Below are 26,038 nucleotides of genomic sequence, written 5' to 3'. Positions count from 1 at the left end.
CAGGTGTTAGGTATGAGTAATGAAAGAAATGTGGGAGGCAAACTTTGCCCACTCACTTTGTGTAATACTTGTATCTTTGCAAAGAATGGCCTCTTTGTACAGGCACAAACCTTGCATTCATTTCCTGCTCTGATCTTATCTAGAGAATTTCAGTGACCCTGATATGCCATTAAATTTGGGTACCTATGCACTGAACTAGTTCTTCCATTTTTATTCATGTCTTGGAATTACTGGCCATCCCATTTTTCTCCTCCACAGACAGATCAACACCCTGTAATATCCTTGGGCTGCTTTTGTGTGTGAGTTGTAACACAAAGCAAATGTGATCTGGTAATAGCAGTCAGAGCTTTTGAAATGGAGCACAGTGTAATGTGATCACACGTGTAGCCAGACATGCACTGCTCTCAGCCTGCAGCAGCCTCTGAGGTTTGCTGTTTTAAAGATACAAAGACTGTCTGTCTATGGCCTACCTATAATCTATAGCCTAAATACTATCTATCTATAGTCCACCATGCAATGCTTCTAATTTACTCCTGCAATATGGATTTCCCCACAAAGAAGGGCCATGGTTCTCAACTCTTTGGGTAGATGTGCCAAGAAAGAAACAGTCCAGACCATTTTAGTATCAGTGTATGCTGTTCGATACACTATTATCCAGGGGTTTGCATACCTCCAAGAATGGGGACTTCTCTGGGCAACCAATTTTAGTGTTTAGCTACTCTACACTAAAAAAAGAAGGTTTTGCATGTTTAAATGAAATTTCCTGTATTCTCAATCTCTCATCTCTTACAGTAACTTTTTTTTCTAGGACAAATGTCTTTTCCTTTGACTTAGCTAAAATGAATTTGCCCAATGTTCTAAATATCACTAGGAGCCAGGATAAATGCCTGTTTTCTTGTCCTCAAGAAATCCCTGTTAAATTTGAATACGTGGGAATAATCTGATGTACTGCAGTCAAATTAATTTCTGCCATGATATCTCAGGTTTAGCCATAGAATTGACTCTCTGCTTTCTCTAATTTAGATTAATGCATTAATACATTTTCTCAATTATCATGACATGTTATGTTTAAAAACACATGGTAAGATGTTCTATTTACTTATAATTTTAATATTAGTTCATGTTTCTTTTATTTCCTTGCTAAGTGTTGTAGTTGTTATTATTAATTTCTTTATTTGGCTCCTACATAGATTTAAAGGGGTATTTGCATTCCAATGGGTAAAACTCAAAACTGCTTTTTGGGCATCTTTCTTTCAGACCAGGTTTTTAATGGACTTTACTCTGAAAAACAAAAATAAAATAAACATCCAAACTGAATATTCTCACAGATAATCACAAGAATGGGGGTTTTGGTAAAAAAAGTGTTTTATAATATGCAGACTTAAAATGCTGCTAAAAATGTCAGAAGAAGAAAACTTCAAAGTACCTCATGGTTTTCACTGACAGAAGTGAAAAACTGCTGGCTTCATTGACAGAAAAGACAAACTTCAAAGTGGATAGTGATCTTCAAAAGCCAGATGCTCCCAATGTACCTGGTCTGCAAATGAAGAGAATTGATATCTTTCCTTGGTTGTGAACCTCTCTCTTTTATAAGCACTAAATTGTCTTAGAAGCAAAAGTAATAAAAGACAAAGCACCAGACATGCCAAAATACCATCAATGTAACTTTTTATTCAGTTAGTTCCAAAAAAAAAATTAACAATATTTAAAACAATATTTTTCACCTGTTAGGTGCAAAATATCAACCTGCTCACATGAGCTGTAGTAGCTTCCACTATTAATTAAAATAATTAATGTACCCATCAATACTCCAGGTCATAGGCTCATGTTTCTTAAGCCAAAGAGCAGGGAGTCAGATGCTGCAGCTTCCTCTTAAGAGTCTTTGAGGCTTCTATGTGGATGGTGCCTGACACACACTGCTGCAATCCCACACATCCATCCACTGCTCTGATCTGCAAGCAGAGCTTCTCTCCCTCATTCAGAGAGATCTTTTGCTATGATCAGCAGTAAGCAGTGAATGCCTCCATTGCTCTGGAAATGTAGTGAGAGATGGAATAGACATGATGCAGGAAATGTGCCCTTTGCAATTTTTATAAGAACACATTTTTGTTGATAAAGAACCACATCACAAGAAAGATGATTGGTTTTAAGGCATGGGCTTCCTCTTGATCCCAGGAGCTGTCTGGATTAGCAAATTCAACAGGGCCTGGAAACTGGCTTGAGCTCTGTGACTTTCCATACCATTTACTTGTCAGCTGTTGGCCCTTTTTCCATATTTTGCTAGCAAACATCTGCTCAGTTTGGCAATATTCAGCTGACCCTAGCGTGGCTGTCATTCCTTCAGGGAAGCTGGTAGGTGTGTGTGTGCTGTAAGCTTCTGCCTACTGTATGTGCCAACTGTTTGTGATAAATCTGTGAGAGGAAAGAAGATGGGATGATTGGTGTGGCCTTGGCTGTTTTTTTGTCTCTGATCTGCATTCACTGCTGGAGGAGGAGCAGGAGAAGGTGCAGGCCAGAGAAGCAGCTTCCTCTTGAACCTACAGCAAGATATAATTGCTTTCTATGAAAGTGACAGGAGAGAGGAGAGCTATCTGACCTGAGGGATAGTGTTGGCAAAAACCTATGAGAGTATTAATTGCAGGAAATTATAAGATGATTTTTATCTGCCAGAGCAGTCTGACTCTAGAGGAACTTTCTTCTAGAAGTCATGAGGGCAAAAACCCAAACAAGTTCTAAGACTAAAGTTCATAAAACCATCTCACACTGGCATGGTTTCCTGTGACAATTAAGAACTGGACAAGGTCTCAGCAGTTTCCTTTAAGCCTGTGTTGTGCAAATGCAGAATGAGTCTATGCAGTGATTGCATGATCCCTGTGAGTTTATTAATCTGAACGACTGCTGCCCATGACCTTCTCATTTGTCTTCTCACAAGGCTGCAGTTGGAAGTTGCTGTGTGCTGTTCTCTTCAAGAACATCTTGCAGAGACACACTGTGCCTTCTTTCAGGGAAAGTTTATAGATGTTCTTTCTTTTTGCTTGTTAAGATCACAGTGAGAAATGTTATAAATAGCTTAAACTTGTGAAACTTGTTCAGAGAGCTTTGATAGCAACTTCTTTGTGGAGCAAGGCTACCAGATGAAAGCTCCCAGATCTTGCTTGTTTGCTGAGGTTGTAAAGTGAGGAGATTTCATGGGAAATGTAAGACTGCTTTAGAAAGGGGTAGTTTTAACACAACATAGATCCAGGGAGTTGTAGATTCCAGCCTCTTAAAAGAATTGATATGTTTCTGTCCCAGAAAGACTAAAAAGAATGTCTGGTGCATAGAGGCAGGTTTGGAAATTGCAGAGCGTAACTCAATTCTGAGTTAGTGCCCATCACAGTGACCTATGCTCCTGGCTTTGTGTAGGTGTGGAAATGCCAGTGGGAGGATAGCAAAGGCTTTTGTGCCCTCCTTAAGAATCAAATAAAAATCTTCCACTTTTGATGCTTTAAAAATTCTTGGCTTGCCCTATGACACTGAGTGCATTGTATGGAAAGGTTTTCTTCAGGAGCACACTCACACTCCACCCACAAATTTTTTCACATTTCAGAAGCTACGGTGCAGATAGATTTATGTAAATAGTGATCATTATTTTGTTTGCATTATATGATAGGGAAGCAGCATGGGAACACTTTTGGAAAAATCAGCTCTTCAAGACTGCTTTAGCATGGATCCTTTCCAAAGGGCACAGTCCTTCAGGAAAGGGCTGCTCCAGTGTGGGTCCCACTGTGGAGCCACAGGTCCTGCCAGGAGCCTCTTGCACCATGGGCTCTCTGTGGGCTGCAGTGTATCTTCATCACCATGGTCCTCCGTGGGCTGCAGGGGTACAGCCTGTTGCACCATGGTCTTCTCCACAGCCTGCGGGGGAATCTGCTTTGGTACCTGATGCCCCTCCTCCTTCTTCACTGATCTAAGCATCTACAGGCTTGTTTCTCTCAAATTTTTCTCACACCCCTCTCTCACAGCTCCTACGCAGCATTTTTTACTTTTTCTTAAATGTATTATCAAAGTGTTGCTAATGGACTCAGCTGTTGCCAGCAATGGGTCCATCTTGGGACCCGATGCAACTAGTTCTGTCCATCATGGGGACAGCTTTTGATCTTCTCTTATCACAGAAGTCATCCCTGTACCTTCCCTGCTACTAAAACCTTGCCACTTACACCAAATAAAAACTGCCCAGGGATGTATTTCAAATGTACAGAATCTGAACATGATAAAGATTGTTTTCAAAAAAGTGTGACTTTTTGCATTGCTTACAGAAGGACTCTGGACACTAAAATTGTCCAAGGGCTGCCAAGATCAGCACGATTTGCAGGTCCTTTGAGTGTGGTAGGGAGGAAGTGCCATATGGAAGTGTGACTCCCCAGCCTAAACAGTGTTTGAAAGGCACTGTTTGCTGTCCCACACCCTGAGATCTCAGCACAGTGATAGAATCACAGAATATCCTGTATAGGAAGGGATCCACAAAGATCAATGAAGTCCGGCTCCTGAGCAGCACCATCCCCAAGAGTCACACCATGTGCTTGAGAACAGAGTCCAAATGCTCCTTGAACTCTGTCAGGCTGGTGCTGTGCTCCCTTCCCTGGGGAGCCTGTTCCCGTGGCCAACCACCCTCTGGGTGAAGAACCTTTTCCAGCTATCCAACCTATACCTCCCCTGACTCAGCTTCATGCCATTTCCTAGGGTCCTGTCACCAGAGAGGAGAAATCAGTACCTGCCCCTCTGCTTCCCCTTTTGAGATAGTTGAAGACTGCAATGAAGTCTTCTCCCAGTCTCATCTTTTCCAGGCTAAACAAGCCAAATGACCTCAGCCCCTCTGTGTATGGCTTCCCTTCCAGACCTTTTGCTGTCCTTGCAGGCCTCCTTTGGGTATTCTCTAATAGCTTTTTATCTCTTTACGCTGTGGCACCCAGAACTGCCCCCAGCACTCGAGGTGAGGCCTCCTCAGAGCAGATCAGAGCAGAGCAGAGCAGAGCAGAGCAGAGCAGAGCAGAGCAGAGCAGAGCAGGACAATTTCCTCTTTTGCCTGGCTGCCAGTGCTGTGTCTGATGCCCCCTAGGACATGGGTGGCCCTCCTGGCTGCCATGGCACTGCTGACTCTTGTTCAGGTTGCCATTGACCAGGACCCTGATCTCCTCTCCATGGCTGCAATGTAGAGTTGTGATGTGCACCTCTAATATGCTGGACTCTGTTCTTCCTGAGTGAATGCAAGAGGAAATTTGTGAATATTTAAATGAGTGAGTTCCCAGAATGAAACCTGCTACACAGATAAAGGCTGAAGTTTAACTTCCCCATGGCAGGCATTACTGATTATTTGTAAAATGGTGCTCAGTGTGAGCATTCTTCAGTAATAATAGCACTGACAATGAAAAATATACTTTAAAGTCTGTCAGTCTTATAATTCAGTTCACCCTGTGGCAGCAGATTTCCAGTTTGAGCTGTGAACCGGCAAGCTGCTTTGCACAGATCTCTTATGCAGAAAGAGTGGTTTGCAAGTCTGGGGCCATATATATTTAGAAATGAGGGAACAGGTTTTGACAAAATTTGGAATAAATTGGTCATTTTTCATGGGTCTCAGCACAACTTAAATAGTAAGTAGTATTGAAAAAGTACTGCTGGCTGGGGAAATTACATGGAGCTAGCTCTCCTTTGTATGAAAGGGAAACATACAAAACAAGTATGGCTTTTTTTGCCATATATGCATATATTTTGAAACAATGTATTCCACTGAAAACTGCAATTTTGTAAGTGAAGCACAGCTAGAATGAAATCTCCTTTAAAGTAGGCCCTTGGCAGGACAGAAAAAAAATTTCACTTCCTTTGTGTTTGCTCGGGATAGATCAACTCCTCAAAAGACTGTTGGCACCATTTCCATTTAAAAATAATCTCCGATTTCCCATCCCTAAGGGATTAATAGGGATGAAGCCTGGGTCCACATTTCAGTGCATTTCATATCAGCCCTGGCAGTAGAGAGAGGGTGAAAGATCAGGCTTTTAACCTGCCTCTGAGCAGTTCTTGGTGAGTCCCCTTGACTACAGGCATGTGGCAGCTGCCCATTGTGGAACACCCTTCCTGTGTGCCCCACTTCAAGCAGAGGCTGGCATTTGCAGTCTGGGGATGCTGGTGCTTGGAGGGGCACAGCTGTGGGGACAGTACACTCTGCATCTGTCCTTGTCCTCTCACCATGCTGGCAAGGCCTGGGGTTCCGTAGGGGAATGTCCACAAAACTCTAAAAGGTTTGCTTCAGGCACAAGACAGTGCCTTTTTTTCATTTGTTCCCTTGCTTCGGGTGGTGATTTTTTAACTCTTTGTGGCCACTCCAGGAACTAACTAACCTTGCAGCCTGGAAATGCTGGGAAAGATAAGATCTTGTGGAAAGGAAAAGAAAAAAAAAGAAGAAGAAGGCAGAGAAATAGGTCCCTGTGTTCATGCAGGGTGAGAGGTTTTGGGGCACAGGTGGGAAGGGAGCCCATGACAAGGTGGTGGGTGGCAGGTGCACGGGGAGGGGCTGCCCTGCCTATGCTCTGTGCTGCAGCACAAAGGCTCTGCCAGGAGCCCACCAGCGGAGTGGGTGGCCATGGAAACCCTTCAGCAGCGCTGCCAGCCTGAAAGCCAGAAACTCAACCCCATCAGTGGGGCCACCAGCGAGCTTCTGGGGTTACTGGGGGGCAGCAGTGGGAGGGAGGGCCCCAAGCCTGCCAGGAGCCCCAGGCTGCCCTCTTGCTGCATGGCTCGATCGGCCTGAGGAAATTCCCCGAAGCAGCCGAGTGATTTTCTGAGTTAACTGAATTTCCTTTGACCTTGGGTTTAAAACGTCCGACTCCTTTCCAGGATGCTAATGAGGAAACACTAAAGGACTAAACACTAAAGGAGGGGGAAGGGCTTCTCTTGGCCGGTGTTACTCTGGCACAGACTGGATGTCCTGCAGTAGATATTAATAGTTAACAGGCAGGTCCCCAAGCACCAAAAGACCCAGGGAAAAGCTGCCATGCTCCTCTGTGAAACTGGGATATTTCTTCTCCTTAAAGAGACTTGTTAAACTGCCTTAGAATAACTCAAGCTTGACAAAGTGGAACTAATTTGCCTTCATTTTCCCAATCTTAAAAAACAACTTTGAAATCAGAAGGATTTTTGAGGCTATGATATTCATTATAAAAAGTAAAGCATAAACCTGGATTTTAAGGTATTAAGTGTTATATAAGAAGTTGTAACTCTGCAGTTTGTGGGATGTTGAAATATCTGCTGGAAAAGCAAAGGATGCAGGCCTCCTCTCTGTCAAGGGTGGAAGTCACCCCTGTTCTCAAGTGGGCAGCAGAATTGTTAAAATAAGAGACTGTCTCTTTTATTAGAGACACTCTTCCAAACTGCTAAGCATGTCCTAGCCTGTTTTGATTTTGAATGACATATTGAGGACTGGATATAAATCCAGATCTCTACCTCTTTAAACACCACTGTTAATATCAGTTCTACTCTCTTTATTCCAGTCTTTTAATATTTTTTTCTTTTTTTTTTCTTTGAGGACAACATTTTCAGAAGATAATTATTTTTATTTCCTTGGTTGATGCTATTCTATTTTAGCCCTTTTTTTTCCCAAATGGAGCAGAACTGGTAGTTTCACTCTGCACAATTAGTCTCTGTTTCAGTGATCAAAAATAAATCTTGTCATCATTTTTTATTCCTACATCAGGAAAGGGTATGTCAAATATAGAGAATCAGTTCAGCATTTGGCTAACCAAGACCAGATCCCAACCAAATCAACATTTTCCCACTACTGAAAACATACTAGAATAACCTTACTTTAATATAATTAAAAGCATCCACCTGTTTTTTAAATAAACTGATATTCTATATTCCTTTCATGAACCATGCCATTATTACATATTTGTGTTGTAGCTTTTAAAGACCACAGAAAAGACTGAACTTTGTTAGTGCTTCTTGTGCTCAAAGGTACTGCATGGGAAACACTTTGTAGCTGGTTCCTGTTCCTAAGACCTACAGATCTGCGCAGGTAAAGAGGAGAAGATAAAACAGATACAGAGAATTGAAATGAGATGACCCAGCCTCACATGATTCAGTAGATAAGTAATGAAATTCAGATCTCATTATGTGCAGGTCTGTACATTCCTGGTACATTGTACCTATTCCAATTCCTCAATAACAGTATGGCTTCAGTTCAAATCTTTCTCTTTGGCATACTTTGTGTCTGAAGTTACTTGAAAAATACCTGATTGAAGTTTTAAGATGGAAACATCACATTAAGCACTGTCTGGACTGACTTTAACCTTTTCATGCAGGAGCATGGTATCACAGCTGCACATACTATTATGTGAGGAGTGTTTTCCCTTGGAGAAACATGTCTAATTACATACCATGTCTTCTTTTTCCTATAGGTTTCCTATTAGGTGACCTATAGGTCCTAATTTTACTGCTACAGAAATGAGCAATCTTAAAAATGAGGAATTTCCCCACTGATTTCAAAAGATTTAAAAATACTAGACTAAAGGCAAATTATGGAAGAGTTTGTGTGCCCTCAGCATGCACTTGGCAAAAAGGAAAGAAGTCGTAGGCACACAGCATTAGATCCAGTTGTCAGCACTAAATTTGAGGATTTACCTTGGCTTCCACCACCACACAGTGCAGCACTGATCCTTAGGAATTCAGCATTAGTGCAGGGGGGTAACATCTCTGTAACGTCCCTTACACTGCAAAGGAAGGGACAGAAATCTGTTCAACACTGGCTGAGAAGGGTTACTGAGTTCAGGTGAACTTCCATTCTCATCATGAATGATCAAAGAAGGATCTTCACTATCAGATCTCAGGGGTACAAAGCACTAAGGTGTGTGGACTGGGGTTCAAGTAATCAAAGAGGAAGTCGACTTGGGGTGGGTTTTTTTGCACTCTCTTAAGCCATTAGCACATTCTGTGACTCAAAACCAATTTTCTGATCTGTTGCTGTCTGAGCCAGAGATGCTCTGGCTTTTGGAATGATGAGGTTCTCCTGCCACTTACCTGTTTAATTTAAGCGATTACTATTTTTTAAATGTAATTGTAATGTAGATGTTGATAAACCAAAGAGTAGAAGCTTTTGCAGATTACTGCAAGAAATATCGTGATCTATTAGAATTTACAACATTTGTCAGGCACACAATAAAACAACTCCTTATTGGTTATTAATTCTTGGAAAAAAGAACTGTAATGCCAGAGGTGCTCAATAGGTTGTTTTCCAGAATAAAACCAGAAGTATCTTTTTCAGCTGATTAAAACAGCTTTCTGAGGAGGAATTAAATCCACAAGGAGGTTTGGAAGTGAAAGTTTCCCTCTGAATTAAAGCGTGATAGCTTTCAGGAGTAACAAATACTTAATTAACATGGGGTGGATGCCAGAGGCAGTTATTTTAAAAATAAACCTGAAAGCAATCACAGGAATTCTCTGAAACAAAGCTTTTCTGTTGCCATTTTCTGAGAACATTATCTCATTGGCCTTTTTGGTAGGCTGGCATCACAGGGGCATCATTCTAATTGTCATTTAGTAGAAGCTGTATTTTATTTCATTCTAAATCTCTTCCATGAATCTGTCATCACCTAAGCTTGGCATTAAAGAGAATTCAAAATCAAACAAGTTTCTCAAGAAAAAATTGTCCTTTGACAGAACTGGGGCTTCCAATGCATTTTAATTTTTCTGCAGACTGCATGATGTGGAGAAAGGGGCTTCTCTGCATTGAGAGCTGATTTCTTATCAAACAATTTGTACAATAGTTGATGTAAATGTTCTGGGTGAATCTACACATTTAGTATATGTAGTGATAAATGAATTTGCATTTGCAAATACTGCAGAAGATTGAGAGATGATGATAGAATAATGCCTTTGTAAAAATCAGATTTTCTCATGTAATTGTGGCAAGTACAAGTAGACAAACGGTTCTGGCTCTTCATAGTGGTCATGCTAGAGCAGCTCCTGCCCCTGGTCAGGCCAGGAGCACCTGGAGCCCATTTCCCAGCTGAACTGTTCTAACCATTGGATGGGGTGGCAGGACCACTGCTCAGCTAAAGATGGTTGAGCAGATGCAGCTTTTGGTACTTTTTAAGTAGTGGAAAACCTCCCTGGTTTTTTTCAAACAGCAGGGACTCTTTGACATCTATACTTTTAAGGAAGAGAATGTCAGATCATATCACAAAGCCTGTGTTCAGGAGTACAAATAACTTTATAATCTTATTGTAGTTTTAGAGGCTTCTGCTTTTTTTCTTATCTATTTAAGCCAACTACCTATTAAAGAAGGTGGTTAAAGTGTTGTGTCTATCAGGACAGTAATAATTTTATTGTCTTCTAGGTAGCTGCTTAGTTGTTATGAATTTGATTAACATCCTTTTTATTAAACACATAAGCCATAAATTTAACATATGCCAGTTTAAAATACACTTATAAAATTAATACATTTTATTCAATATAATGCAATGTTTTAATATTACATATTTAGTATATAATTTTCAAGAAAAAATGCTGCATATTTTTAATGTGATATGCTTATCTCTTGATCTTTAGCATTCTTTTGAAAATAAGCATTAATTAACATTTTCATTGATCTCTGTGTCTGCACAGATGACAGAAGAGATATTCAGCCAGTGGGACCAGAATCTGACCTACAACAATCAGGTCAGTTGCTGTTAGCTTAAGAATTTAATTTTCTTTTTTTCAGTTTTATAACGTTCATATAAGGTAGCTTTGAGCACAGACTCATATATTTAATTTTAATTAACAAGCAAATGTTCACACAGTTTTTGTTATTAATTTTAAATTCTGTAAGCCAGGTGTAAATAGGATTTGTAAATCTGAATGACAGAGTTCTCTGATGAGATATCTATAATCCTTTTACCTTGGAATATATTAACATTGCTTTGATTATAATGTATGAATACACATCATTATGAGACATCTCTGCTTCACTAACAGGCACAATTATTTGGCTTTCTATTCATGTGTATCACGTAACACTGGTAATGGTTTTCAGTCCCTTATTCCTCATTACAACACACTCTTTACTCCATATCTTAATATGTCAATGTTAGTGCAATGTGATCTCTTTATAATGTGAAGTGATTCAAAGGAAATGGAATAAATTTCAAATATATTCACATAAAATCAAGTAATCTTTTCTTAGATTTATGTGGCCACTAGTCATACCAGCCACATCTAAAAATCACTGACTGGTACTGTGTTACTCAATTATTTAGTTATCCATTCTGGACTTAAGGATAGCTGCCTTTGATGTGTCTAATCCATCCATGGGCAGAACTAGAAGATTTTGATCTAGCTCACTTCCAGCAATTTTGATATCCACTAATATTTAGGATCAAGCTTATGGATGCCCCCAACTAACTTAATTACATGCACTGCCCTTTCTGATTCTGGCTACCTTTTGCAACTCTTCCTTATTGTAATTACTTCATATATTTAGGCAAGGTCACATGTTATGTATTATGCCATCTGCAGATGTCCTTCCTTTGAGAATGTAACAGTATCCTTTTCCATCATTCTCATTAATTTCAGAGGGACACCTGCAAGACTCCAACTCTCACGGGGTATGAAGGCAAATGGAGGGAAAAAATATGTCTGCCCCCCCTTCCTCACATAGGCAGAAGTTATAAATATACCTCTCATTTCTTTTCTGAAACCGCTGAGGTGGACCAAGAGCAAGTCTCATACAACAGAAGGCAAAGCTGGTCTGTATTCTGGCTTTTCATCTTCATTACTTTACGCTTCTTTTGGAAGGACAGGTGGGTGTTGGTCTGTTACTTCCCTTCCTCTACCTTTGTGGAGCAGCTACCTGTCCTCCTCTAGAACTCTTTGGAGACTTGGCCATGTCAGTTTGTTGCAGCTTCTTGACCCTTTGCAGAGCAATGATACTGAGAAAAGGGGACAGGAGTCACAGGGGGACACAAAATCCAAGAGGATGCCAAGTTCCCCCAAACCAGATGGCAGGCAGTTTGTAACAGTTCTAGGTGGCAGGAGAGGCACCAAGATGTCACTCAGTATGACTGGTGCAGATCCCAGAAAGCCCCTTCTGATTATTAGCACAATAACAATGCTGAAAATTGGACTACTTGTTAAGTTTTGTACACTCAGCTAAGAAGGGGGAAGAAAGACTGTGGCACCTTATTTTAGAAATGTAATTACCACTTGCAGGTTCGTCAAGTATTGCATGTTTAGAATTGGAAAATATATGCTTGACAATACTGCATATCTACAGATATATATTTAAGTTCTTCAACGTGAAAATTCTAACTAATGCTTGCAAAAACTTCTTAGTAATTCATTCAAATCGACTCAACAAAGCACAGCTAAGGCTGCAGGGTGGGAGTTTGCAAGCAAGATGTTGAGCATTGTGTGTGGCCTTGTACCAATCACTGGGGGATCAATCTCACATGTGACAGGCTGCCAGCCTAAGTAAGAAACATTGATCACTGCCCTCCAAGCGCTTTGGGAGCCAATTTCCTACCCAGCTGGCAGACCACCCATCCAGTCTGTTTCTTGCCAGTTTGCCCAGAAGGAGCTGTGGTAATGAAGTGGTATAATGGGCTGACCTCTCTCTTCCTTCAGTAAAAAGTAAAAAAGTAATGCCAGAGCCTCTGGTAATCATGCTGTGCATGCAGCATGAAGGAAGAAGGGTTGTGTGGGGGTTTCCCTTGGGGCAGTGGGTGCAACTCCTGACAAATGCAGTAGTGTCCATATAATTTACATATGATTCCTCATATTATGCTGTTCTTATGTTCATTTTTGTGTGACATCTGAGCCATGGAGTTTTCTTTACACAAACATTCACAGAAAGTTAAATTAATCATGCAAATAAGTAGTGTTTCATAAGCCTTTATTCTGAATTTGCACTTAAATGGATGGTTAAATTGGCATCCAATTAAGAAACATAAAAAAACCCAAGTGGCTTATGTAATTGCTTGGAAAAATATTGTTCAAATTTTCAGTGTTCAAGATCAATAAAGAAAAAGTTAAAATCACATACATAGAGCAACTTAAAATAATTTCCATATTTGAGAAAATTAATATTATTTGGGTACATTTCATAACATAAGAGGACTACCTAATTTTCTCATCTGTTTTTTTTAAAGACAGGGTATATCATTAAATGCTATATAAAAGAAAAAAAACCCAAGCTTTATTTTTTCTTTTCTTTAGTTGCAAAGGGCTGTGAGTAGTATTCTCTTAATTAATATGCTTATGGTGCAGACCAGTGAGCTTTTAGTCTTTTGCTTAAGAACCTAATTTTACAGCCTTGGAGTTTATCTGACCTTCATTGTATAAGAAATAGTAAGAATGTATACCTTATATTTCCCAAGTGATACAGATTCATTTTCATGAATTCTATGAATTATAAATCCATAAACAGCAAGAAATATATTTCCTATCAAATGCATGCTTACAGGCACTCAATTGCTGATGAAGTTGCAATTAGGAATCTGACAGATGAGAGACTAATTCCCCAGAAACAGGATTTCTTCCTTCTTCTTATTATGAACATAGCATATGGAGGAAACAGATATGAATATGCCAGATGAATAAATTAAGAAGTCTAGGATGAAATAGAACAGCTGGAAACGTAACTGGTGATAACGAAAGGCTAATTAGCTCCAATGAGCAATTTTCCACCTGGTTTTCTATTAGCCATATAGAAAGAGGAGCTAGAGAAATTGCATGGTGTGCATTTTCATTCTGAAATTCGATATGACCTGCTGTTCTACCTACATGGTAATTGGAAAATGATTGTCTCTTGTGGATATAAATATTAATGTGACTGATTTGCAAAAATCCTTTAATTTTTTTCTAAGCGCTGACTTGGCTTTGTACATTCATCATCTTACTGGAGATGTGAGTAGTTCTTAATTTATTAGATATTTGAAATAAAGAGTCTACTTCTAAGAGTATTTTTGAATGCTAAAGCTCTTCCTCTGATACTCTTCATCAATTCTGACTAGTCTGGTATAGCCTGCTATAGCACTTCCCAATCAGCAGTTTCAGATTTTTGTCCATAATCCCTGCAGCTTTTGACTATTACTTAAAACATCATATGCAATGAATAATGAGGTGTTTTTTTCCTGAAATAAGTAATTTAAAGAGTACGAAAGGAACATTAGGTGCCCTACATAAAGCTTTTCACCTTATTACACATATCTCTATTTATTACATTAAAAAACAACAACAAAAAGCCACATTGTTTTTTATACATATTTCTTTTCTTCTGTATTTAGGATCCTTTGGTCCTTCAGTTTGTTTGTCATCACATAAGAGATTGAGTTCTGAATTCTCTCTTTTAAAGAGGACTGAGGCTATGAAAGCTTGGGATTAAACATCCTCATATTTCATTCAGAAGTAAAAGTCAGAAGATGGACATAAGGAATGAATGTCATCTTTCCTAAATTTAGCTGCTCAGAAGGGAGCTGCTATACTTTTAGTGAAAAAAAAGGATTAGTTCCTTTCTTGAGGTTTTTTCTTTTTAGATGCTTCAGATGCCTGTCCTGTTGATAAGGATGGCTAGATGTAATTAGCCATGTAAGTGTGGAAGTTGAGCAAACTAAGTAATACAAATAGAAGATGTGATGGTTCACCTTCTGCCTGTTTTTCTCCATTAACTAGCAGAGGAGTCACTGAGAGTGTGGTCAGTCACTGGAACAGGCTCTCCAGGGAAGTGGGCATGGCACCAATCCTGTCAGAGTACCAGGAGTGTCTGGATGACACCCTTAGTGATATGAGTTTGTTTCAGGCAGTCCTGCAAGGAGCAGGGCATTTGACTTGATGATCTTTATGTGTCCCTTTCAAACTGAGATATTTTATGATTCAAGAATGCTATGACTCTACATGACTAACTTAGGTTTAGGCAGTAACATTTAGAAATTCCAAAGTCAGGTTGGGTGAATCCCACCATACGTTGTCTAGGAAATCAGGGATATCTTTCCATTTTGAGAAGAGTGAGCAGAGAAATAAGGCTGAGGTACTTCTTTCCAGTCTTGCATTGGATGCTTACTTTTGGCTTTAATAAAATACTGAAGTTTTACATCTAACTGAAGCAGAGTCTTCAATTTTTACAAAATCAGTATGTTCCTAAACATTGTCTTGCCCCTGGGACGGTAGAAAGTCCATTTGCTGAGAGGCTTAAAATTTACAAAGTGTTTGTCTTTCCTTTGTACAAGTGGTTTCCCTATAACTCATGTCACAGATATTTAATTTTTTTCCTGCATTCTTTTTTTAAAGGAAACTGCCCTTAAGGACCAGTATCTAATAATCTCCTTATGCTAAAATGTCACTTTTATTCCCCTATAGCAACTGTTTGTACTTTGGGATTGTGGATAGGAAAGGGAAAATATTGACATGGGAATTCATGATATTTATATGATCAAAGACACCTCCATATACAAGACAAGTCAAAGGAACAATATAATTTTTATTACTTGCCACAACAAAGGCTTTTAAAAATAATGAACTAGAGTTGTCTTTTTTAAAAGCAGAAAACCCCCGAAGCCCCGGTAATTGTCAAAGGTATGGTATTCTGTTGCTTATTAATGAGACTTCTGTAGAACAAGTTCTTGCCAGGGTTGTTTTAAATCTTGACATTCTGATTAAATTTTAATTTTATTACAGTAATATATGAAAAATTGACTATAACAGTCAAAATATAATTTGTGCAATGCTATCAAATGCAGCAAATGCATTTACTCTAATGCCCATAAGAGATGTTACAAAATTTGGAAAAATAGCATGTAAACTATTAATAAATATTGCTGTAGTAAGAAGAGATGTGCCAGTAATGATAATAACAATCTCTAAATGTATTTCTGAGAAATGTGGCTATTTAAAAGATTGTTTGACAGAAAATATGGGGTAAAGACCTGTCATCGTTCCGACAGAAAATATGTGTAGTTCATTTTATATAAATCTTTATCAAAAAACATAGAAACCTTGATACCTGAAATAGCTCAAACCCCAAAAAACTGTACTTCTTGAGATGCTTCCTGCTGAGGAGCCATCTGATTATGGTAAAACAATTTTGAAAATAACTAAATGCTCTGCAGTTTAGGCATAAAAATAACTGGCCAAGGATATTTTGCTTTCTTTTATCCTCACCTCTTTGCTGATAGGAAGCAGTGTGATCTGAGGAATAAAAGGGAAATGCAAAGTAACACTAAAATTAGCTATCACTTTTACAATGTGGATAAAAAGGTGTCAAGAAATATTCCTTTGTTGATCTTAGGTGTCTCAGAGTAAAACAAAGAAAGAAAGTTCCTGCCAGAGATGTTGTCCTAAATGTTTAAATTTTGTGATGGATTTTATTGATCTGGATTTGTATGTGCTTCTTTCTTTAACTGCCAATCATGAGGCAAAAATGTTGATGAGTTCCTTGCTCACATGATTGATGTGCATGCTGGAGTGGGGGTTTCTGTGGAAAGCCATCATTATTGCTGGGAGATGCTTTCTTTGGCTTCAGACTTCGAGGAGCAAGGAGTCCCTCTACATACTTCAGTTTGCAAGACCTCATGACAGCTGTCACTGGGGCAGCATAGGAGAAAATTGACGGAGGAATTAACTAATGGAAAGAAAATTTCTAAAAGCACAGCAAAGTTACAACTCTGAGATGTATGGGTTGTATTTTTCTAAAAGTTATAACAGCAGGAAACCTTGGTGGGGACCAGGGTTCTGCAGGGCAGTAGAGCAGGGCCTGGCAGCTCTTCTGCAGTGCGAGCCAGAGTGCTGAAAACCCCTGAGGGGAATGGACGCATGGCCCCGGGAATGTGTGGGACGTGGCCTTGGGTCCTGGTGGGGCCTGGCCACTCTCCCATAGCACTGGACACCTCTGAGGGAAACGGACTTGTGGCCCCAGGAATATGGTGGGAAGTGGCCATGGGGGTCCTGGTGAGCCTGACAGCTCTCCCACAGCACCAGATACCTCTGAGGGGAATGGACTTGTGGCCCCAGGAATGTGGTGGGTGGGAAGTGGCCTTGGGGGTCCCACGGGGCCTGTTGGTAACCACAGGTTCCCTGTCACCTTAGTGTAATCCCAGCATAAAGGAAGCAATTTGCCACAAAGAGCAGTGGTTTTTGTTGGTGTTTGGTAAGTAGTTTTTATTTTATATCATGTTTCTTTTTTTAAATAATGAATTTTTTAAAGCAGGGTGTTGTTGAAGGTGTACTGTCTGTTGGTTAGGCAAAAAACAAAGGCAGAAGGAGTGCTGGTGATGGGGCTCTCCATTAATTGGGTCTATTGCTTTCAACACTGGAAAAATAGTGCTGTGTGTTAGTGGGAAGAAGGAGAAGGGGAATGCCTGGCACCTCACTGGTGCCTCCTGGTGAGGCTGGCACAGGGATGGAGGCCTGGAAATGGTGACTTAGCAGCATGATGGGGCCTGTCTGCAAAGCCCAGGGAACAGGAGGGAAACCATGGTCTTTGGCTGCTTCCTGCAGGGTTGATTTTCATGACTTTAAATCGTTCTGAGTAACATGCTTCAGGAAGAACTTTCTAGCAGCTAGGTGTTCAGATGTATTTTGCACTATGAGAATATGGGTTGTGGGCTAAAATTTCTGTAAAATAATGAGCTATTTTATGAATAACCCCACAGCTGTTATTCTGACTTCTGTTGTTCAGGTAGAATATTTCTTGTTCAAGCAGCAAATGCATCACATATGTTTGAGAATGTATTTATGATGAGTGACAAATTCAAAACCTAGTTCTGATTCAAAAGAAGATCCACACCACATTGGGTACTGAACATTGTGGTTTTCTGCTCTTAAAGTTGTCTGGCATGCAGCAGCATATGTATGTATATACAGTGAAATATGCACAAGAATACATATAATTACTTGTATTCTTAACCAACCAACCTCTGCTCTGTCCATATGGTTGAGACTATAAATGCAAGACAACTTGTGGAAAACGTGTGAATACCATTTATTTCTTAAGCTAAATACAGTTGTGTTTGACTGGTGTATGTTTTGCCATCTCTTGACTCTCTTTGTACTTTTCATGCAAAGAGTGAGAACAGCCAGGCAAGAAGTTGTGTGTTTGAAATACACAGATTTGTATTCTCTCTGTACTCAGTATGGTATTTCTGCTTCTGCCTGAATGGGATGCTCAGTTTGAGAGACAGGTGGAGACTAAATGGGATTGAAGAGACTTAGGAGTGTTTAATATATTTCTACAGCTATTTGCCTGGCAAAGATGATGACGTTCAATTGCATGCTAATTTCTTTGCAAAGCCAATAAAAGAGCAGATTTTTTTTCTTACAGAAACTGACTTAGAAGTATAGCAGTGTAGACTGTTTTTGTGGGTTTTGCTTTTCTTTTCTTTGTTTTTAAACTGATATCACATAAAACCTAAGTTACCGTGACCTTATCCTACTCCACAGTTAAATGAAAGAGTAGAGAATTTTAAGGACAAGAAGTGACGGGTTACGCAGGAGGGTGCCAGAACTCCTATTTGAGTGTATGATTTGAAGAATAGAGTAAAGCAGAAGATGGGCAGTGGTGAGTAGTATTTTCTGTACTGACAAAAGGAAAAATTTCCTTGGTGAAGTAAAAATGTCCTGAGAGATGACATTAGCTTGTGAATAATATGTACTCTCTGTAACTAAGATTGGTTGAAACATAACTTGTCTTTGACTATAAAGAATTTAGAGAAATGAGAAAAAAAATTAGAAGAAATTGATTTAGAGAAAATGTAAAGAATTGACCACAAATTGGTCATATTTGAAGCTCGAGAAAAAATTTTGACTTCTGTGAAACTGACTGAACAACTTATCTTTACCATAATGGAAACAAAGAATTTCAAATCTGTTTAAGAAAAGAATGTCATTTGCTTCTGGAATCAGTAGAGAGAACAAAAGAAAGCACAATTAAGAGATTAAATTTGTATCTTCTGCAATGATATACAGAACAGGACAAATTAATCTTTGACTGAGGTTAAGAAATGTGATTAGACATAATGTTGTTGAAATTCTGCTGCTTTGCCAAGGACGAGTTTTAGCAAACCGCTGAGGCAATAATAAAAATTACAACGTGCAGCTATTGCAGGCAGGGATTGAGGGTGCTCTTGCACAGATATGGTGTGCATAAATGATAAGCCATAATGTTTCAGAAGTGACAGTAGGTAATGATTTTAATTTACTTTTGTCTCAATTATATTTTGACATTCTACTTAATCAAACTGAGTTTTATTTAACTTCTATCTTCTGACAACTGACCTGCTTTCTTTTCTCTCTCATTCCCACATAAAAACAGATGGGTTAATGCACAGAAGCTCATGGCCAGCAAAGCTGAATTAGCTTTGTCTATTAAATATTTTCAGAGAAAAGCAGATACTGCTTAGTATATCAAAGACAAAGAAATAATATGATTTCTAAATAAGGAATTCAACAATAACTGCAGCCCTCTCATTATAACTGTGCATATGGTCACATATAAATCCACACTCTGTACCCAGCAACTGTGATGTCAATGCCTTGATTCCATTAAGAAAGATGAGAGATGATCAGGATTGAAACAAATGAGACAGTTATGGTCTAAAATGCATTGTCTAGCAAATAACCATATGTTTGCCTGTAAGTTCTTCAAGATAAGCATTCTCTTTTTGTTCCTGTACATCTAGCACAAAAGGAATCCGTGCCATGACTAAATCTCTAAACAGTACTGCAGTAGAAATAATGATAAACTGTACTGAGGGGGATTATTTGTGTTTTGGAAAAGGCTATCAGTTAATTGTTCATCTAAATGTATTTTAAAAAATTCCCTTCTCTGTTCTTTGTAATTTTTCTAATAATGCCAAGGTAAGTTTGCAAAGGCTTCTTGTGAAACTGCTTGTAAGTGATCACTGAGAATAAGAGTATTTCTTTAAATACACCCAAAATGCAAGCAGTTATTTGAAGCTGGACTGTTTGTATGATTTAGTGCAGTGATGCATTACCATTGTCTACAAGACTGGGACATCTATTATCCAAAAAAATTTCAATATTTGAATAATTGCCTTTATTACTCATGGTTTTGGTGGTTTTTTTTTTGGTTGGTTGTTTTGTTTGGTTTTATTTTTTAATTAATGGTACAAAATATTTGATGTTCAGCTCAATTTAATAATGAGAAAATATAATGACTGATACATTAGCTTTTGCAGCTTTTCAGTCAGTAGACATTTCTCAGCCTGCCCAGCTGAAATCACTTTCAGCTAATTGAAGATTTTCCCACTCCTGTTAAACCCTGGCATATGGGCCTATGGATCTTCCTAGTCAAACTGATCCTCAGAGGAAGCAAGCGGTGAAAATAATGTTGAAACAAAAAGAAAATCAGGTTCAAATAAGGTGAAGAAATTAGAAAGCATCAAATTAGAAATGCTGGAACTATCCTCCACTTGTCAGAATAGGAGAGTTTGATGGAAACAAAGAGGGAGCTTTCCCACACTACCTGGCAATGTGCTGGGAAGGAGCACTCCTCTGTGGAAAAGAACAGCATAGCCACATCAGGATAGCTGATTAACCCTTGGATAACCATGTCTCTATAATTGCCAAACTACAGTTGGTTGTATGATGCTACTCAACAGTAGCTGAAACATTGCTTAGACGGCAATTAAACATGGTACTAATAATAGCCTGGGGTTCCTTTTGAGAGTGGTGGGTTTTTTGTTTTTTGGTTTTTTTGGGGTTTTTTTTGGTGTTTTTTTCCTTTCATTTAGAGAAGTTAGGGAAGTTAAAATCACATAGACATCCCGTAGGAAGATCTCATATGTCAAATACATTGTTTCTGGCCAAAGGAAATCTTGTACATCCAGCTTCTTAGCTACCTGGTATTGAATTAGACAAGGCTTCTTGTGAAAAGCAATACCCATTATACATTAGCAGAGTTTTCCTATTAACTAGTTAACCAAACTGCTCTATTTTTGGGGGGAGAATGTTGGTACACCTTACTTCAATAGAACTGCAAGATCTGCACTTGAGTTTTGCTTTTGCTGCCTCTTACAGTAACTTTGTTGTGCTGTAGAGAGCTTGTGCCTCATGTTTTTCCCTGGAAACAGCAGTAATTTCCTCACTAATTTGAAATTAGTTTAGGTCTGGAGTGATGCTTTCAGTCTATCAGATCAGGAAATTTATCCCTCCTTAGGTGGAGAACTCCATGAGAACTTCAATGATTTTAGTGCTTCTTTGTTTCAGTGCTGTTAATTAAAAAAAAAAAACAAAATTAAAAAGGCACAGTGGGTGTTAATTAAAAAAAAAACAAAATTAAAAAGGCACAGTGGGAATTGTAAAAATTATTTCAGAGGCAACTGAAACCTGACTTTATGAGTCTTATTCTCATATTTTTTCTACTCTATTTATGTGCCTTATTCAGGGATGACAGAACTGTGCTTTGAGTAGACACAGAGGCTGCAGGAAAGGAGGTTGCTTGCATTAGCGACCCTATTATTGGACTGAATTTCATTAGCCTGTATTGTGGATCCTGAATAGAACTGAATATATTTTCATGATTTTCTTATCTTGTGGAGAAGATGTGTATCTTGGTGAAATACTCAGCTTTAGTTTACTTCAGATATAAGATTTTAAGACAAATTGCTATAAAGATGTTGAAATACTGTTGGTGACGTACATGTGTCCCATTCATCAACTTCCCATTCAAGAATAAGATTTATTATGCCAGGGCTGGGTTGTTTTGAATGAAATCACACTTTAATTAAATAGTTTCTGCTAGTTCAAAGTAGAGATCCTGAGTGTACCATCTGTTACAATGTCTGTATATTAAAATTATACTCACTAATTACACTGTGCTGGTTGGGTGGGGGATGGCATCAGAACCAAATTAGATTTAATAAACTTAGAAAAAAAAGTACACATTTAACATAAAAAAAGCTTCAGTATAAGAAACTAGAAACTGGTATGAATAATACCAAAATTGTTTTTCCCCTATAAAAGGCTGTTTTTTAGTATTGTCTAAAAGGTATCTTTTCATCAAGCTTGATAATACAAGTCCCCATGGATGACTGACAGTGTGGGATGCCTCCTGGCCTCTGTAGAGATCTGTGGTGAACAATTTAAGAATGAATATTCATAATGTTTTTGTTACCTTCTGGCATATTTTGTTACACTGTCCGTATGAATCCCAAAATTGGGTTAATCATCAGCTGAAAGGGGTTTAATGATCTGAAAATTAATTAAGAGCTCTCTAGTCATGCATGTACTGTATGTTTTCACTGGACTTAATTTACTGATAGAAACAGGCCTATTAGGATAATTACTAGATTCTGTAAGGAAAGCAGTCATAAACAACATTTTCCTGATGCAAAAGACTCATGAAATTATACTGCACAATGTAACTTCACAGCTTAAACTCAGGTAACTGTTTTGCTTGGAGAGAAAGAGAAGCATATGGTATATATTTGTCAGCAGATGTGCCACTGACATGGTGATTTCATCAATAAAAATGTAGGCTGCTAGGAAAACAAGGTAACTCAAAGGGCAGATGGGAATGATAATATCTGAGAGGAAATGGCTTTGAGAATTCAAGTGAAGTTTAAAATTTGAACTAACAGCCTTAAATACATAATAGGAAGAAAAGAAAGAAAAAAAACCTTACAGAAAATTCCCTAGTTTCTGTGGTAAAATACACAGATAAAAGTCTTCAGGGAAAGAAGACTGAGGAGTTTTGTCAGTGATGTTAGTGTGGTAGAAAGGAATCAACCCAGAGGCTGGGCTTGGGCTTCCCTTCCTCTGTGTCAGCAATACACCTCAGGAGTCTGCTGTGCCAGAACAAGGTTGCATTTGATACGTCATTTCTCAGCTTTAAAAGATTATCTCTTCGCTATATTCCTGCTCTTTAAAACAGGAACTCGCACATCCAGAGGGGGTGCATATATTTTTTCCTTTTTTTCTTTTTTTTTTTTTTGTTAGTTTTTCCCTTAGAGGTGTAGTGAAATTCTAGTGACTCTTCTTTGTGGTTTAAGCTTTGATTCTGAAAACATGTGCACAGACCTCCATATGCAGAGTTTATGAAATAAATTATACTGGCAGTATGTTGCTACCTCTTGTTGAACAGCTTTTAAAACATGGGATGCTTATTAATGTCTAAAACCATTGTACTACTGGTAGGGAAATCTAGTATCAGCTCCAAGTCCTATAATTTGGAGCTTTCTGGTTGTTACAGGTGTTTTCACCTTGGGCTTTTCTCCTTTTTTTTTTTCCCCTTCTTAAGTCTTTCCAGTCTGGGCAAATAGGTCCTTTCATTCTTTGGGTGTTTGACTCCTTCTGCCACCTTCACCCAGTTATTTTATTCTGTTCCTGTAAGTCCTTGTTTTCTCATTACTCTATGCTCAAATACAGCTTTTCCCAGTTCATCAATAAAAATAAGTTGTAAGAATACAGGAAAGGGTGTCCTCACTTCTGTACAATCACAAAATCCTACGCTGGGGCCAGACAATCCACCAACCCCGAATTTCATATGTATGTCTCAAAAAAAGAGCTACAAGAGATTCTTAACGAGAGCTCTTGAGAAGACTGTAACATTTTTCATGGTCTCAATTTGAAAAAAAAGAAAAAAAATAAACTGTTTTGATTAAAACTTCCCACCAAAAATTTCAGCTGAAGACAGGTCTCCTGTGTGGGAGCTCTCTGCCTCAGCAGCTGACCAGCTGGCAAACACTGAAGCGCTGGAAACAGCCTCCCAGGACAGGCAGTATCACAGACATCAATTCTAGCTGCCAGCTTCATTGCTCTTGCCTGTGGTAAAAGTGTTGTTTGTGCCATTGCAGCGGGTGCAGCCAAGTGGAGGAAACTTCTGTAGGGTAAAGGATTTTCACATGAGAGCTCCTCCGGCCTTTGCTACTCGAATTGAAATGTCTCAGAGCAGTGTTAGTCAGAGAACACTTAACTCCAAGCAGTGCTGGGAAGTGTGCAGCCCTCTATGAGCAAAAATAATTTTATGGGTCATTATTTTGTTTTACAAAAGGCTAAGACAAAAAGAGGCATTTCTAGGCTCCTGAGCTAGACAATTTGGAAATCTAATCTCTCTTAACCTGAACTCTCAGAACTATTAATTCGATCCAAACTGTGCCACATAATTATGTTGGCTATTCCCTGTGGTGCTACACTATCTGCAAAAGACACTGATCACGTGAGTGTAGCACTTTGAAGCAATTTTGACCTGTATTGAAAATTGTTGAAGCTTAACTAATTATCTAGCAAAAATTCAAAAGACGAAAGCTCCTCCTCCAACTCTACATTCCTTTCCTTCATAGTGAAATCATGAGTGCTTGAATCAATGGAAGTTTTGCTACTGGTTTCTGCAAATGTAGAGAATAATTATGAGTTTTTACTGCCTTCTACCTCTTTTCATTTGGCTGGAAAATTATATTTTGCAGTAATTATTTGCTAAGGCAATGAAAACTTCAGTTTCCATTTCCCTTCAGGTGCCATGAGAAGTTCTTCTGTGTAAATATTACATATCTTGGCATTTGTGGGGTTGATGTTGATGTCTTTCCTGAATTTCCAAGCAGGAGGAGAAACTTAAGGGTGGCTTTTTTCTTCTGATTGCAGAGAGGGTGAAAGTCAGGTGCCATTTTCACTCACTGTCTTAGAGTCTAACATTGCAATGTTTTTCTTTCTTACACTTTCATGCATTATATAAAAGTAATTTAGAAATTGCCAAGTGGACAAAAACAATTGCACTGGAGATTTTTCTTGCAAATAAAATTGTGATAATTTTCTTTGAATTCTCCTGGTTGATCATGGGCAGTGACTACACAGTACACTAACTAGAGACAAATGGAAGATTTTTTTCCCCATAAGTTCTTGAAAAACAAATTATTATTTTCATTTGCCTCGAGATAACTCCTTTGGTCTCAACTGTTTATATAGATAGGAAGATTTAAACCTTTGGGGCAGATCATAAACAGTTTAGAGATTGTGTGTTCAGCTGTGTTTTTTACCTTTTGAATCTGTATTGAAGAGTCAGGGAAAAAAGTTGTATTGTTTTAGTGCTGAAGTTTCAAAAACAAGTAACTGAAAGATATTTTATCAGTTTATTACAGAGATAGAAGCAGATTATAAGTAATCTTAATTAAAAGTACCTTTAGAAAAAAAAATTAATTTGTAAATATTTTTAAAGGGGGAAAAAAGAGGGAAATTCAGAGAAATAATGTTCATTCTTACCTGACTAAAATCTGATTGTCCTTTCCTCAAGGGTTTTAAACACCTAACACAGAGTAATATGTGCTGATAGAAGCTGTTACTCTCGTGTGAAAGAAAACAAAGACACATGCACTAATCATCTCCAAACCATCAGGTTTATACCTGAGCAGTTAAACACATTTTGTTTGCCCCCATGCTGCTCTGCAAGAATTTTCAGTGCCATGAGCCCCACTGAGTGGTGCTAGTTCATGCACACACTTCTGGATTGCATTTATGCACTTAATTTTTGTATAATCCACAGGTGTTGCCCTGAAGGGAGGTTTTGTATCACCTACAGCTGCTATATTGCATACCACAGAGGTGTGCTCCAGCACTAGAGTTTTCCCATCCAGTCTCTAGCATCCTGGCTAATTTGAAATGCAAAACTGTCATGCAATAATGGGCTTAAGATACACTAATTTACAATTGGTTGAACAAAATTCATTTAGATTAATACATACCTTATTCAAAGCTTTTGGTTTCTAAAAATTTTATACAAAAACTATTTTGGCACATTTTCTGCTCAATGTCATGCTTCACACAGGCACAGGGATGAGAGAGGAGTGTTGAGCTCCTCTCAAGAGCCAGCACACCACTGGCACACAGGGTCAGGATGATAGGGGTGGGAGCAGGGAGCCAGCTGCCTGCTGACCCCCCTCCTTTTTAGCTGGGAGCTGCATCCTCCTTACCCTGACCTCAGGAAGGGACTGACAGATCTCCAGGCTGGGAGGCTTGGGGAAAAGGCAGCACATTCCTCATCCTTCTCCAGGGAGGAGCTGGGCATGCCGTGTCATAGGGCATTCAG

The sequence above is a fragment of the Molothrus aeneus genome, chromosome 2, assembly GCF_037042795.1.
Source record: "Molothrus aeneus isolate 106 chromosome 2, BPBGC_Maene_1.0, whole genome shotgun sequence".
In the NCBI taxonomy this organism is placed as follows: domain Eukaryota; kingdom Metazoa; phylum Chordata; class Aves; order Passeriformes; family Icteridae; genus Molothrus; species Molothrus aeneus.
This window is presented reverse-complemented; position numbering follows the sequence as displayed.